The sequence below is a fragment of the Drosophila willistoni genome, assembly GCF_018902025.1.
Source record: "Drosophila willistoni isolate 14030-0811.24 chromosome XR unlocalized genomic scaffold, UCI_dwil_1.1 Seg41, whole genome shotgun sequence".
NCBI lineage: Eukaryota > Metazoa > Arthropoda > Insecta > Diptera > Drosophilidae > Drosophila > Drosophila willistoni.
The window spans coordinates 2,214,954-2,230,499 of record NW_025814058.1 but is presented as its reverse complement, the minus strand read 5'-3'; positions in this window follow the sequence as shown (position 1 = coordinate 2,230,499).

The window sequence follows — 15,546 nt, the reverse complement described above, 5'->3', positions numbered from 1 at the left end:
CTCGTTTTTTGTTTGTTAAAAACTAACAAAGTCTTCTTGTCTTAATTTAAAAAATCCCAAAATTTGATTTTAGAATAATTTAAGTTATTCTTAGTCTATGAAGAGTCGCATTTGCCTGTAATTGAAGGTTGTTGTTTTTAAGTTTTGGTAGTTTTTCCACTGTGCTGGTAAAATATAGAAAGCATAAATAGACTACTAGTTCCTGTTAAAACCCTTTGACTAAAGGACTTCTCCTATTAAGACTTTGAATATTCTTTAATTATATATTTTATTTGCAATCTGTCCTAAATGGACAATAAGCCAATATTGTGACATGGCTGCGGAGTTCATGCAGCTTTCTCTTGCCCTTTGGGGACAAATCACCAGTTTGTCTGTGGTCTAAAGGGGGAGGTCAAGTTCTGCTTGCTGTGGTCCAGCAAATTAAGGGGCCAGTACGTTGCCATGAGTTGTTAACTGACGGAATGTTCAGGAGGATGACTCAGTTACCCACATAAAGAGACGCTTTAACAATTCGTAGTAGAAGCTTTTTCTGAAATGTTGTGCCCCATGAGTCCGAAAATGCTTCAGAATGGTCTTCTAGAGCAGCAATTTGTTCCAGGTCTTAGATCTCCTTCCGAGTAACCACTGTATCTTTGACAATTTCAGGTTTAGTTATGTTTTCTTGATCTTGATTTAATCTTTACTATCAAGGGTGAGACCCAGCTATTTAACCTTATACACATTGAATTACTTACTTCTCATTAACATCACTAAGATTGGGTTCTCTCTAATCAATTAGATCTCTATTCACCGTTAATTTGATATATATATATATCAACTAAAATACAATTTTTGTGAAAGACAAGAGAGGCTTTAATATTAAAACTCACTTTCAAAGACAAGAAATTGATCCAAGAGAATTTTCAAGTCTACACATCATACAGATATGACCTCAACGGTTGACAAAATGATCACAAGTTATCTAAAAAGTTGTATAAGTTTGAAAAATGAACTATGTTTCATTCATTGCGTTTGCGGATAGTGACTAGTCTCTATTGAGACTGACAAAGAAGGGTATCTAATTGTATGGTATTTCTTTAAGCTGTGTGTGTGGGGCTTGGTAATTTTGTTTTCCTTTTTTTTTTTTTTTATTTTATTTTTGCGTTTTTGTTCGCATTTCAAGAGTCTTGAGTCATCAACATCTGGACCTGGACCTCAGCAAAGAACCAAGAGTCCAAGCTGTTAATTGCAAAATCAAATTGAGTAATTGGCTGACCAAAGAATGCTCTTTGCAGCAATGAATGGTGAGTAAGGAAGAGTAAGGGGTAGAGAGATTGAAAGTGGACTATGCGAAAATGGGCGTAAGGGGGTGTGGGTTTGAGTGAGGGTGAAAGATTACCTCATCAGGCAAAGAGCAAACGCAAAAGCGAACGCAATCATCATCAAGCATCGTCAACAAATTCTTATTCTTGATTTCTTATATAAATTTTTTTTTTTTCTTTGTGTTCGTTATTGCTTCTTCTCGAAATGGCAATGAGCGCATACAATTGTTCCAGGAAAAGCGTGCCTCAGTCTGACGACGACGTCGACGACTGCGACTGCGACTGCGACGCCCCGCACACACCCTCATAACCTGGATGGGGGTGGTGCGAGGGTACAGTAGAGCTAATTACAAGCAAACGCATTTTAATTTTCATAAAAATAATCAAAACATGTGCCAAAAAAAAAAAAAAAAAAACAATAAAAAAAACCCAACAAAAACCAGAAACATAAACAGAAATTGTTCGAACGAGAAACTCTGATAAATGAATTCTACGAAATTTGTCGAGGGCAAAATGTGCGAATTTCTTATGTGTTTCTCTATTTTTTTTGTTTTTAAATTTTTTCAACGTTTGCTGTTTTTTTTTTTTGTTTTTTGTTCCAAAGAAATTAAAAATAGAAATCTATACAGAGTTTAAAGTTAATTTTAAAACAAATAAACAATGTTGTATTTATTTAGAGAGCGACGCACGACCAGCTTTACCACCAGCCTCCACTCTGCCATCTCCCATACGCCCTCCCTAGACCCACCACCAACCCCTATACCATCATGTGCCCCCATCTGTACCCTTCGTCATTGGGTGGCGGTGGAGGGAGGGAGAAGGGAGAACACACACACACACACGAAACAAAAAACAAATTGACGTCAATAGTTTATGATAATAATCAAATTGCAAGCAGCAGTAGAACCAACAACAACAACAGCAACAACAACAAAATAGAAAACTATTGAAAAATAAATAAAACTACAAACGTCAAACTATTTTTACACGAAATGCAAATAAAAGGCAAAAAGAATAACCACTCGGAACAGCGAACTCTGAATTCTCTTTCAAAAACATAAAAAGAAAAGGGTACAAATATCGACTTTATATTTAATAATATGTATTTATCATCTTAGTGATTGACTAATAATAATAAGATTGTCTACATAATTCAAAGAATTTTGGTTTTTCTTTTCTTTTTTCTGCTAGATATAAATAAAATTTTAATTTATATATTTTAAATGAATATTTTTAAAAATGAATTATGATCAAATAATAATTTGATTTGTAAACAAAACTATTAACTATTTTTCCAATATATTTGTTTATGTTGTTCCATTAATTTGGCATCGCCTTTTAGAAAATTATGTTACTTCAAAAAATATATATATATTTTATAAATAAAATAGAAAAAATAAATACAATGTACGTCCTAAAGAAATACTTGAAAAATTTCAAAAGCTTCTGAGTTTTCCATACTTTGATTTAGACGCTTAAAATATTATTCTCAAAACACTGGAGAAATACTTACGAATAAAAAGAATCAAGTTTATAAAATTTGAATGCATATTATTCAAAATTTTAGAAGACAAATAAAATTAAATTTTAATTCAATTTATTTCATTTGTTAATACAATCTTAACGTAAATATTTCCCAAACTATATTTTTTATCCATTTTTTTTTTTAATTAGTATATTATTTCATTTTATTTTAACTATTTTTTTTCTACAAACTTAATATAAATATTTCCAGCACAGTATTTAATTAAATTTCTGCTCAAATACGAATTTTTTTCGAGTCTTCTTTCTATGTACATAGTTTATATATTTGCAATATAGTTCGGGAATAAAAAAGTTTTAGTGCAAAAAAAGGTGAGATTAATTGTATTATAGTTAAAAAATGAAAATAAACCGCAATAATAATTACTTCGTGGATAAATATAATTAATTGTAAAAGAAAATACCAAAACGTTGACATCTTAATAGGAACATTTAGATTGCTTCATCAAGACAAATATCTCACGTTATTATGAACCATGTGTAAAAGGAGTTGAACTATTAATTTTGAAAAATTTGTGACCTTTGATGGTGAAAAAGTTCGATTTAGAAGAGTAGTGAAAATTCTAGAGGGCGCTCCAAAGTTTGAAATGAGTTTGTTAGAGTCCCCGCAAGTTTGTGATTCCCCTAAACTGCCACGCATAATCTGGCGATAAAATGTCACATCACATTGATAGTGACATCAACAGTTTGCCTTTCATTTCAACATTAGAGTATACAAATATGTGTGTATGGTGGGGGAAGGAAGGCTTGGGCAGTGTTGCAAGGTGTTCTAGCTAAACCATAAAACCGTACAAATATTGATCACTATCAAAAGCCCAAAGTCTAGATCAATTTTCCCCCTTCTAAAGTGAATAATGTTGTGCTGATGATTAATATGGGGGATTAAGTTTTTTTTTTACTCTTGCCAAATAAGGTATATTCATTTTGATTAGAAATATACAATGCATAGATGAAAGGATGTTTCCTCCGACCATATAAGACGAATTTTTTTAGCCATGCTGAAATTTTGGACTTAAGATTCTATATACGGACTACCTAATCATAAAGGTCTAATAGAAACAGTCGGAAATAATGACTTTTATCAATAACTTTGTTATTTTTTATGCAATTCGTATAAAAATTAATATTTGTCATTTTAATATACTTATTAATAACTGTGTAAAATTTCATGAAGTTCTAAAGTCTATATCAACTATAATTTTCCATAGAACTGAGTGCTCAAAAAATAATTTTGGTAAGAAAAACTTATTTGCTTCTTAAGCTAACTAAATTAAACTGATGGACATAATCATCTATAATTCGGGCAAAATCGAATAACTATATATCCTACAAACATGTGATAAAATTTGAAGCTATATGAGTCCTTGTTTGTAGGCTGACTTTTTAGATAAAAGGGTATATAAACTTCGATACGGTCAATGTTTGTCACGGCATTCTGGTTTATTTTTTAGTATTATCGGGGCGGGGTATTATCGGGGTAAATATGTATTTACTGGCGCGGATGTCGCCACTTGGTGGTTGTGTGGTTTATGCGGTTCTTCTCAGAATTGTTTTCATACAAAAATTCTTGTTATTTTTTTTTTGTGCGAAAGAGTGAGCAAAAGAGTGAAGTTGTTACACGATATTGATATTGAAGAACGATTATAAACAATATACAGATGTAGGTATATATATGTATATATGGACATGTGTATGAATGCGATATCACTGGGTGTCACTTATCATAAGTGTATGTTCTGATTATATTGCGGTTATGTTGTTCACGCTGACGCTATATAAATTTTATAAATTGCATATCTTTGTATTCGGTTCATCCATAGAGAGAGGGGAAATTACTTATCAAGATGTATGTAAACATGAGTCATGTGTCATCCATAATAATAAATAGTAGCATTCTCAGTAGCTGAATTTGTCTATTTGTATACGTTTTGCTTATTTAAAGTTTTAATACGAAAATCGAGAGTCTGATGTATTGATTATGTTTATTGAAGTGCAACTGAAAGTCTAAAACTAAATGAGTCATCTGGATAACAAGAATTAGCCAATGGTCTAATCAATCTTTTAATATCTATTCTATTCTCTTCTTTAGGAGAATTCTAATTACCGAAATGTTATTATGCTTTGTCTTAGTATTGACTAAAGAGATTGAAATTAGTTTCAAAATTGATTAAAGTAAATGGATTACTGATATATCTACACTTAAGGCCAGCTTAATAGGTGTGAGTCTCAGGGATTTCTGAACTGTTCATCTAAAAAATTATGTGGCAAGTTCTACGATCAGAAAGCTGAGTCTCAAAGATGCGTAATACTATCATAAAGTAAGGTATGCAATTCCAGTAAGAATCTCCAGCTTTAGCCAATTTTGTGAATGTTTTCGAATTACTATTTTAATTTGGAAATTTGTTACCAAAAATAGGTCAACAGTCACTAGATTGGTATCCCTTAGATCGAAATTGATTCTGAATCTGCGTAGATGAGATCAAGAAGCACAATAAATTTCTATAGTTAATAAAATATTTATAAAGGAAAATAAGTTAAATAACCAATCAATAAGTCGTGAGAAAACATTGAAGCCTACTTAAAATCTCAGATAACCAAAAAAGCGACTTCAAGCCTCTGAAAAATGATGCAATTTGAGTGAAGAGAAAATAAACAATTTTAAACCCAATTCCAAGCAAAGTTTTGAGAGCTCAAAAAAGCAATGGAAAGATTTTTGTTCAAAGTCTATATGAAATATAAAATGAAATGAATTAATCAACATTTTTTGTTTGTTTATGTTTATGTGTATATAGAAAAATCTAAAAAAATTTTAATGGGAAATTTTTTTGTGTGACCACGAATGCGTTTTAATAAATGATTTCATTATAATATGATGTTCGTCGCTCTACATGGTCTGGCAGACAAAAATGCCACTTGATATAGAGATCTGATTCATATTTTTGTGCAGAATACACTTGCCTCAACAGAAGTCACTGTCTCGCTGTCTATCTCTCTCTGTCTCTCTTATGGCGCTGTCACATTCATCTTTCTCCAATTGCTGCCAAACGAAAATCGAAATAAAAACTGTGTCTGTGTTATTTATAAATTCTTTTAAAAAATTGCATTTTAAAAATAATATTGAAATTGAAATCTCTTCTGTCAGTGTGTGTGTGTGTGCGTCTCTTTCGCTATGTGTGTGCAATTTAAAAATGGTGTGACATAAATCAATTCTGTGCTAATTAAAAACATGTTAATTGTGGCAACAATGCGCGATATTATTTACTGCACAAACAACAAAATTTTTATACTGACACACACACACACACACACACAAATGCATACATTTATAGCATATATATTTTAAAATATATTTATTCATTCACAAATCGAGCAAAAGAAGAATTCATCGAAGCGAAACTTAAACGCATAAATTTGAAATGCAAAAGACAAAAAAAAAAAAAAACAAAAATTTTAAAAAATAAAACTCACATATATATAAATTGATAAATGTGAGTGGCTGTTTCTCGGCGATGATTTCAAATATATAAAATTACTCTTGACATCTGAGAATGTGTAAATATATATATGTATACGTGTATATATTGTGGGGTATTTGGGGATCGCACAGTATTGACCTTCGCCGAATAATTCAAATTAAAAATCGGTAAATTTTAGCCAAGGAGTGACAGATTTATAAGCTAATTAATGAATTGTTGTTAACAAAACACAACAACAAAAACAAAAAACCTCAACTGGAATCAAAAATGTATTTCAAATTTTTTATTCGAAGGTCGGTACTCTTTAGTATTACTTATGTTATTCCAAAACAATTATGTTATAAAATAAATTAAACAAATATTCGTAAATTTCGTTTTTGGTTTAATATTTTGTATTGAAAAGTAATAAAAAGGGGGAAAAAAAACATTCCATAACTAAGTGGCGGATCCTCGAGGTGAAATAAGGAAAATTTCTTTACAAACGTATATTTTACTTATGAAACGAATAAAATTTCGAAATCCATGAACGAGTTGTATTTCAAAATCCTCGATCCTCTCCCAATGGTCGATTTGCCCCACCTAAATTATGAGCTTTATTTAGATTACCTATAAATACCATTCAAAATCAATCATTATATTGATTAGAACTTGTAATAATTACAGTACCTCATCGACCAACAATTGTAGGTTTAAAACGGGTTAAAGTCATTGACGTAAAAATCAGATAAGGCTCATTCTCTAAAGGATAAAAATGATGCCCTTTTAACCCTAATGTCACACTATTACGATTGGTATTATTGTTTTAAAGAAATTTTTGTGTGCCAAGAAGAAGAGGGGAAATCCCAGTATATTAAATTTCCATATATGAAAAAGTTCATAATTATTTGTTGTTGTTGTTGTTTAAAGATTCATGCCAAGGTGCTGATATAGATATGGATATAAACAAAAAGAGATACCCTAAGACAACACGAGAGGGAGGGGAGGAGGCAGCACAAAGCGCATTCGCTTCAAAACAAACGAGGCAAGCAAAACAAATCAGCGAATAACTACAAACAAAATATACAATAAAACAGAAAAAGACAAAGACAGCAAACATTGCAAAAAAAAAAAGAAGAAAAAACAAAAACAATAACAAAACGAGCGCATCTAATGAGGCCAACAACAACAACAACAACAACAACAGCTGAAACCTCATGAAACTGAAACTGACGAGCCCAACGCGTTGTCGTGAAATGAAGGGGTAGGTGGATGGGTGGGTGGTTGAACAGAGATAGCGAGAGGGAGAGGGGAGAGCTGGGCGATATCGTGATGTGATGTGATGTGACGTGACGTTTTTCTTTGACGTCAACTAGTGAATGAATTTCACAGAAGGCACCAACTAAGGCAGGGCAAGACAAGTGTGTAGTGGGGCAATCAAAGTTTTGCACTAGAGGGCACACACACAGACACACACACACACACACACACGCATTGAAACTGTACAGGAGCGGAATGAAAGATATTTTAGGACACAAACCGATCGACCTCTCATGAAATGCAAACAATTGGGTCAACTTTTGTTGATTTCGTCCCATAAAAAAAAACAATTTAAACAAAATACTTATTTCATATTTATATGAGTATTTCCAAAAATATACAAAATATTATTAACTGATGGACATTATTTAATAATTACATCTAGACTAAGAATAATACAATAGAATAAAATAAAAGTGTAATTTAATAATTCTGTTTTAGGCTGGTTAAATGCTTTTAATATTGAGCTTCATGGTATGTATTGTTTGATTCGTTAAGATATGTAAAATATCTTGGTTTTAGTTTCATGTTAGATTGAAGAGTGCAAAAATGGGGCATAAGAATTATTTTTCTTCTAATTGAATTAATGAATTAAAAGAATACCAAACATATTGATCTTTTATTTGTTCTTCCATCTAAAAACTCAACACATTTTTGTTTGTTGAATTGTTTCATCATATATGTATGTATATATTATATATAGCTTTAAAGTTTTTGTGTCATTAAGTTAATCTCTGATAGGTTACCCCGTGACATGGGCGGATCTAGGACTGTGAAATGGGGAAAGTGTTCAATATTTGCAAAAAGTTTATAACTTTACGTATATATTTTAAAAGTTTTGTACAAAAAATGCTTGATTTTTGAATTTTTTTCAAAACTTCTTTATATGGTTAAAATATTCTTGGTCGGCTAATTGCATACTTTTGGGAGCAAATTTCCCTCATTTCTCCCGCCTAGATCCGCCTATGCCCTGTGAGAGGCTAACTTTAAATGGTTTACACTTTTTCAAGGAATTGTTTTTCGATTACTTGTTTGTTCTGCTCAGCTTAAGCTAAGAATTGTATTCAAAGTTTGTTTATGAACAATTTTTTTGTGGTCATTTTTCCAAAGAATTGTTTTTGTTTCTTTTTTTTTTTTTGTTTTTGCCAAATACAAGAATTTTCGAAAAAATGTACAAATTTTGCAAAAATTTCTTCAGAATTTTTGATGATAAAGTCAACCCAAAAATGTGAACTTTAGACATTGTGATCGACGTTTCTAAATACATTTGAATAATGCATATGTGTACTCTGTTCTAATGACTTTGACATAGTTTTTGTTTTGTTTTTGTTTTTGGTGTGATATTTAGCATGCTGGAAATGAGGTCAACGTTTAATGCTCTCTTTGTCTTTATGTAAGAAATGTTCTTTGTTTCAAGGAATCTTAATGTGTCGTTTATTTTATTAAATTGTGAATATGTTTGGTTTTTTTTTTCCCAAGTCCACACCTGATTTAAGTTTGTAGGTGGGTTTTATACACTATTTTTGGCGCCACCTTTGTCCGCTTTTTATCAAGTAATGGCACAATTATTTTTTGTTTTTTTTTTTTTTACAAGCGGAACATTTTCACCAGAGTTGCAAATTCATTTATGTTTTGGTTGTTCTTTTCCATTCCCATTTTCGTTCCCATACTCATACTCATACCGAAAAAAGCACATGTTACTTATACAACTGAAGTCCAAAGTTGAAATATGATAATCATATTATGGCGCATGTTTTTTTTCTCTCTCTCTCTCTTTCTCTTTATTATATGTATGCATATTCAGAAGGGTCCCAGATTTTATAGGCAAACAACTTTGATTTGTTGTGATTGTTTTTTGGTACTCAATTCGTATTCGAAACAAGACAGAAGACACAGCAGCAGTTCTTTGAACCTTAGAGATAAAAAAAAACACAGACACACACACACTTTATATGTAATAAACAATCAGATTATGGTATCCCTGGGACAACACCCTCTAAGGGATTGTATGTCAAGGTCAAGGTTACAATTTCAAAGGTGTGTAGGTATGTAGGTACAACAATTATCGTTCGAAAATTGTTTTATATGATGGAGTTGTTATTGTTTTTTCCTTATTGTATTTTGTCTATCTCTGTGACTAAATTTGTCTTGCTTCAATACACAAACAAATTTCCACTGTGACATTTTAAGGCATATAGTCTCAAGCATTTTTGTATTTTGCCTGTTTTATCTATCCTTTTTACATAGATATTTGATTTTTTTTTTACCTTTTAGCCTTCTTTCTGTTCCAAAAAAATTAAATTAAGTTATCCTTCAAAGATTCTTAGTGTATTTATGTGACATAACTCATACGCCACGTTATTTCTCATTTAAATATGACATGATGGAATAAATATGTAAATATACCATGAGAAAGAACATAAAAGATATCAGGACAAGTCAAATTTATATATAGAGGTATATATATATATATCTTAAATTTCAATTATTGTTGTATACTTCGAAAAAGTTGAAGAGTATTTAAAAAAAAAAAAAATTGTTTATAATTTATAATCTTAGACATTAATCTTTAAAAAACTACGAAATTGCTGGTAAAAGCTCTTATTTTCATATATTCATATATATATTCATATATTCATCCTCTAAAATAGAGACAATTTTTGTGATATTTTGTTTTTCCAATTTTTTTTTTTTTGTGATTCTTTGCCGAAAGAAATAAGGGAAATTTGAATTCCTTATTCCTACTGTTAAATTTTCCTTCCAAAATGTCAGATTTCCTTCCAAATAATTATAAGCTAGATACTCCACTTCATTTGCGTTTAAATAAAGTAATCAAACAAACAAATCAAATTATCTCATACATTTAAGAGTTAAATACACAATATATATATGGTATCAAATTGCATCAAGATCAGTCGATTATATGATATGGCTTCCAAAAAAATGATCGGTCTGTAAACAGCTTTTCACTTTTTTGTTTATAATGCAATTATTACCAAACTAGTTAATTAAGGGAATTAACATCACAACCTAATTACATTTCATCTCAATTCTCGCACACTTTTTCTTAATCACATAACTCTTTGCATTATTTTATTAGAATTTCCGTCTTGACATTTTAAATTGTTTTTATTAATGTTTGCAATTGGGTTTGAAAATTTCAGAGTTTGTTTCTTTTTTTTTTTTTTTCATCAAGGGACAATTGTGAGAAGGAGGAGGACGGGGAGGATAAGTAGGGCAATGAGAGGGGGGGGGAATTGCCTAGGCAAAAGCTATAGCGCCTATATTTTTCTAACATTTTAATTTGTAATTTTTTGTTGTTGTGTTGTAGGTACTTGAGGTTGATATTTCGTTTTGTCTTTGATTTCGCGTTTCGTCTTTGGTTTTATTTATTATTTATTTTTATTTTTTCTGTTTTTTTTTGTATTTTTATTTAGGTTTTTTTTTTTGTTCTTGCATTATTTATAAAAATGTTGGTCTTGCTGACGGTTTTTCTTTTCTTTTTTCTGTTGTTGTTGTGTTCTTAGGGCGCAAAAATTTTCGTTTCGTTGTTGTTGTTGCCGTTGTTCTTGATATTTGTCTCTCATTGTCAGTCGTTGTTGTATTTTCAGTGTTTTGATTACGCAAATTAAAAGCGTCTAGACGACCAGACAAAGGTAAGGGGAACACTGGGTGGATACCGATACAAGACCAAGACACAGACATATAAAATAAACGAAACGCAAAGAAAACAAACAGACAGACAGACTGACAGAGGCATACGAACAGCGAGAGAAAGAGAGAGGGAAAGAGAAGGGAGGAACTGTAAGACTGACCGACTGAACGACGGCGGATCAGACAGATCGGATTGTGCAATCGATCGATTGATAATTATGCCAAAACATGGATTTATTTATGCAATTTGTTGTTTACTTCAAGAAGTTTGTTTTATGTAATATTTAAAAATTGGCATTTGTAGCAAATTTTGCATATTTCAAATTCTGTCAATTTGGCAAAAGAAAAATTTAATGAATATATATAGCGAAACAAAGACGTAATCACCGAGGCAGTCTCGTCATTATGCAAAAAAAATCCAAAATTTTTAAAAGTAAACAATAATAGGTTAATATATAATTGCTTACATAAGAATGTGCAGCACAAGGCAACTAACTAACGTTTCTCTTAGATTAAGTATTGGCCATTTGCTAATGTCCTTTGGAATATGCCACAGGGTGAAACAGGTCAAAGACTACAAGCATCATCAACCAGTATTGTTGTGAATTCTCATCTCATAATTTCCTCGCCCTTTAAATTCCCATCACTTTACCCCCCACCCACCCACCTACTTACATTGGTCAGGATAATTGAATATGGGCGATGATAATTTCATTTTACGCTTTATAAACACAAACTGCACATCTTCAGCCTTGCCTCCTGCCTCCCTGGCTTTATGCCTGTCCTTCGTTCTCCCTTCTCCTTTTTGGTATGTTCCTGGCAGGGGCAATTAAGGACCGCCCACACACACGCACGCACACACAAGCACAGAGAGTATTAGGTGGGCGCATAAAGCTGAAGAGGCGTGTAACTCAACCAGTATCAGACTTAATTATCCCAGTGGGTAGGACTATATAGCATGGTGTCTGTAGGTCGCTCGGTGGGTTGGGTTGTCTTCTTACAGCGGTATGCGATAGCCGTAGCGACCTTCATTCCTTTCCCATCATCGCATAAATCATACACATCGATTGCGACTTATCGACCAACGCAAGAAATATATATAAGTACATATATATAAATATATTTGTATGTACGTGTACACCCAACAAAAACAAACACAAAAAGCCCCGCTCGGAAACTTTTGAGGTTTTTTCAACATTATTTTTATTAACTAATTAACAATTAGATGAAACTTTCTAAAATAATATTAATTTTATTTCCCATGTAGTATAAATAATTTATTGTTACAAATATTTCAAATACATTTTTAAATATAAGTATTCCTTTAATTTTTTTTTTTTTTTTTAGATTGTCAGCAAATAAATTCTTTTTATTTTTGGAATTTTTCTTGACTTGAATTGTGAGCAAATTAAATTTAAATTTTTTTATTTTCTTTTTTTTAGGAATTCTTTATGAGAATGAGAGATCTATCTCTAAATGAAAGATCTATCTCTCTCTATTTCCTTAGGCCGTTTAGGATCGATTCCATGGGGAATCCCCCACATTGTGTTACAGGGAAATTTTATTTGTTTTTGTTTTATTTTGTCGGGTGTACGTATGGGGGGGAAAAAAAAGTACCTTCAGTGTGGTTCTCATTCGTCGTTCGTCTTTATTAGTCACAATTTGCGTTTTATGCGAATTCGTTGTAATTATTTACATCGAAGATTGTTGACGAACGTTGTTGGATTATATATACATACAAATATATATATATGTGGGTATGTTTGTGGGGGCCATCGTTGGGGACTTACAATTTCCATTGCTGCGATGCGATCCGAATGCCAACTCGTACCTAAAAACCAAACAACAACAACTGTCAGTTATGTATGTATGTATATGTATGTACAATATATCTTGGAATTGTTATTGTTGCTGTTGTTGTTATTTGCTGTCGTCTGGAGCGCGCCTTATCGGCGGCGCCTCCACAAAATATGTCACACGTACGCGTCAAATATTCTCAGAAAAATTGCGAGCGGCAAATGAAATGAAATAAAAAATAATAATAATAACGAAGAAAACTGCAAATAAGCATGATGCATATGTATATATACCTACCATATAAATACATATGTACCTTTTATAGATACATATGTACATAGTTAGTATCTTTCTTAGTTACTCTGACTAAGAGTCTATCAATTTCGTATTTTTTGGTTACCTTCAATTCTTATCTAGACTCGCATCCGCAAAAGTTTTATATAAAAAACAAAAAAAAAAAAAACAAAAATACAAAACTATTAATCTTAAATATGTTATTGACATGAATTCCAATTGGTTACTTAAGTGATTAAAGTAACCAAAAATAATTCCAAAAAATAAAAAGTCCATTTGTTGAACTTCCTTTAATAGACCATAAAATTGGCTAATAGTATAGTATAGTATATCAATAGCCTGTTGAATAACTTTTAACCACATTAAATATATCATACATATCTAATATTTGAAAAATAGCAAATAAGAATAATATTTTTTGAATGCGAAAGGCTTTCTCAATATATTTTCTCCTAATAGTCAATACACTTTTGCATTCATTTAAATTTGTTCCTCATAGCAGCTCTTCGATTCCTCTTGAGATGTCTTCAAAACTTGGCTTTTAAAATCTCTTTTAAATTTTTGTTGGCGCTTTTAGGCAATTTTTTATTTTTTGATGTAAGGGAATAAAAAGAAGTCGTTGGGTAGATTTTGTTGGGTAGAAGGGGTCATAGGACGAATCAGTCATTCGTTGAATATTTGTTCACCGAGATGTAGAGGCTCGCTTTGTCATGGTGGACAATGATTTTTCGTTCTTAATTGGTTTTGCGAATTCTTCCAAAGGAGCTCCACCTCGAATTGATAGTCCTACCTTGCTCTAGCTCAGTGGCCACAGAATGTATTCTCCCTAAGAAACAGGCGACCATTTGCTTCAAAGTGAGATTTGGATCATACTTGCTTTTTAGTTTTCAGACTATACACATATGTATACCCATGATCCATCATCTGTTTGGATTTTATAAACATCTTAATTTCAGTAAAACGTCCAAACTTTTAAGGTCTTTTATTTTAACCAACGCGAGCATTTCCTTGGTCGCGAAAAAAACCAAGTTTATCGACAGTCAAAGTCAAAAACAATCCAAAGATATCTCAAGAAATTTCTACTTATAACGTAACTTATTGGAAACAAAAGAAATAAATTAATTGTACATACAAATATTACTCTACAAAAAAACAAAATATATGATTGTATTAATAGATTTTACATATTGACATTTCAAAATATAAATAGCAGCGCTCGTAAAGTTTCCATTTTCAATTTTGTGTAATAGATACTCAACTTTTCCTCATTTTCAATACCTATCACATTAACAGCAAAAATGTTTTGTATAAACATATGTATATAATTTTCATATCATACAATCTTATCGATTATATAATTTCATTTGGCACTGACTCTAGTTTTAGAATATAATTAATTGCAAAAATTACAAAAAAAAAACCTCCCTCCACACGATTGCATTCAATTTTGCGCCATATAATCTGAGTCTCTTCCTCTATCATAACAAAATAATAAAAAAAAAAAAATAATGAGGAAAATTTTCATTTCAATAATTGATTTATAGCTGCTGCATTTTCTGCATTGGCAGCAACAGCAGCAGCAGTCTCACCTAACTGCATAATTTTGTAAATTGCATACATGATAAACAAAACAATTACAGTAAATAATGGTAATTCAATGATTTTTTAGAGTTAATTTGTTTATTTGCAAATTTTTGTTATTGTTGCCATCGACAATGAGGACCACCCCGGACTCCGGACACCGTCTCTGGCTCCAGTTACGGACGGTTTCGATTTCAACAGCGATTCCGACTCCGACTATCGGCCATCATTAAATTTTTAAATAAATAAATAAATGAATAAGCCGCATGTCAATTTGCAAAATGTGAAATACAAAATGCAACTGCAACTGCAACATTCAGTGGCAAAAACCACCAAAATGATATTTGTTGTTCGTTCGTTTTTTTTTCGATTTTCTATTAAATTATACCCTATTAATAAAGCTTAAAGGTATATTCGTTTTTGAACATAAAGAGAAATCGGATGAAAGAAGAAAATGAGGTACTAAAAGACTTTGAACCCGTCTAGTCTTTTAATTTAAAGTATTTCAGAGTTTAAAAAACTATAAATGCTGTCTTTTTCAACAGTCTCTTAACAATAATGAATTAATTTCTCAATTTTTCTTATTTCTTAAATAACATTTGAAT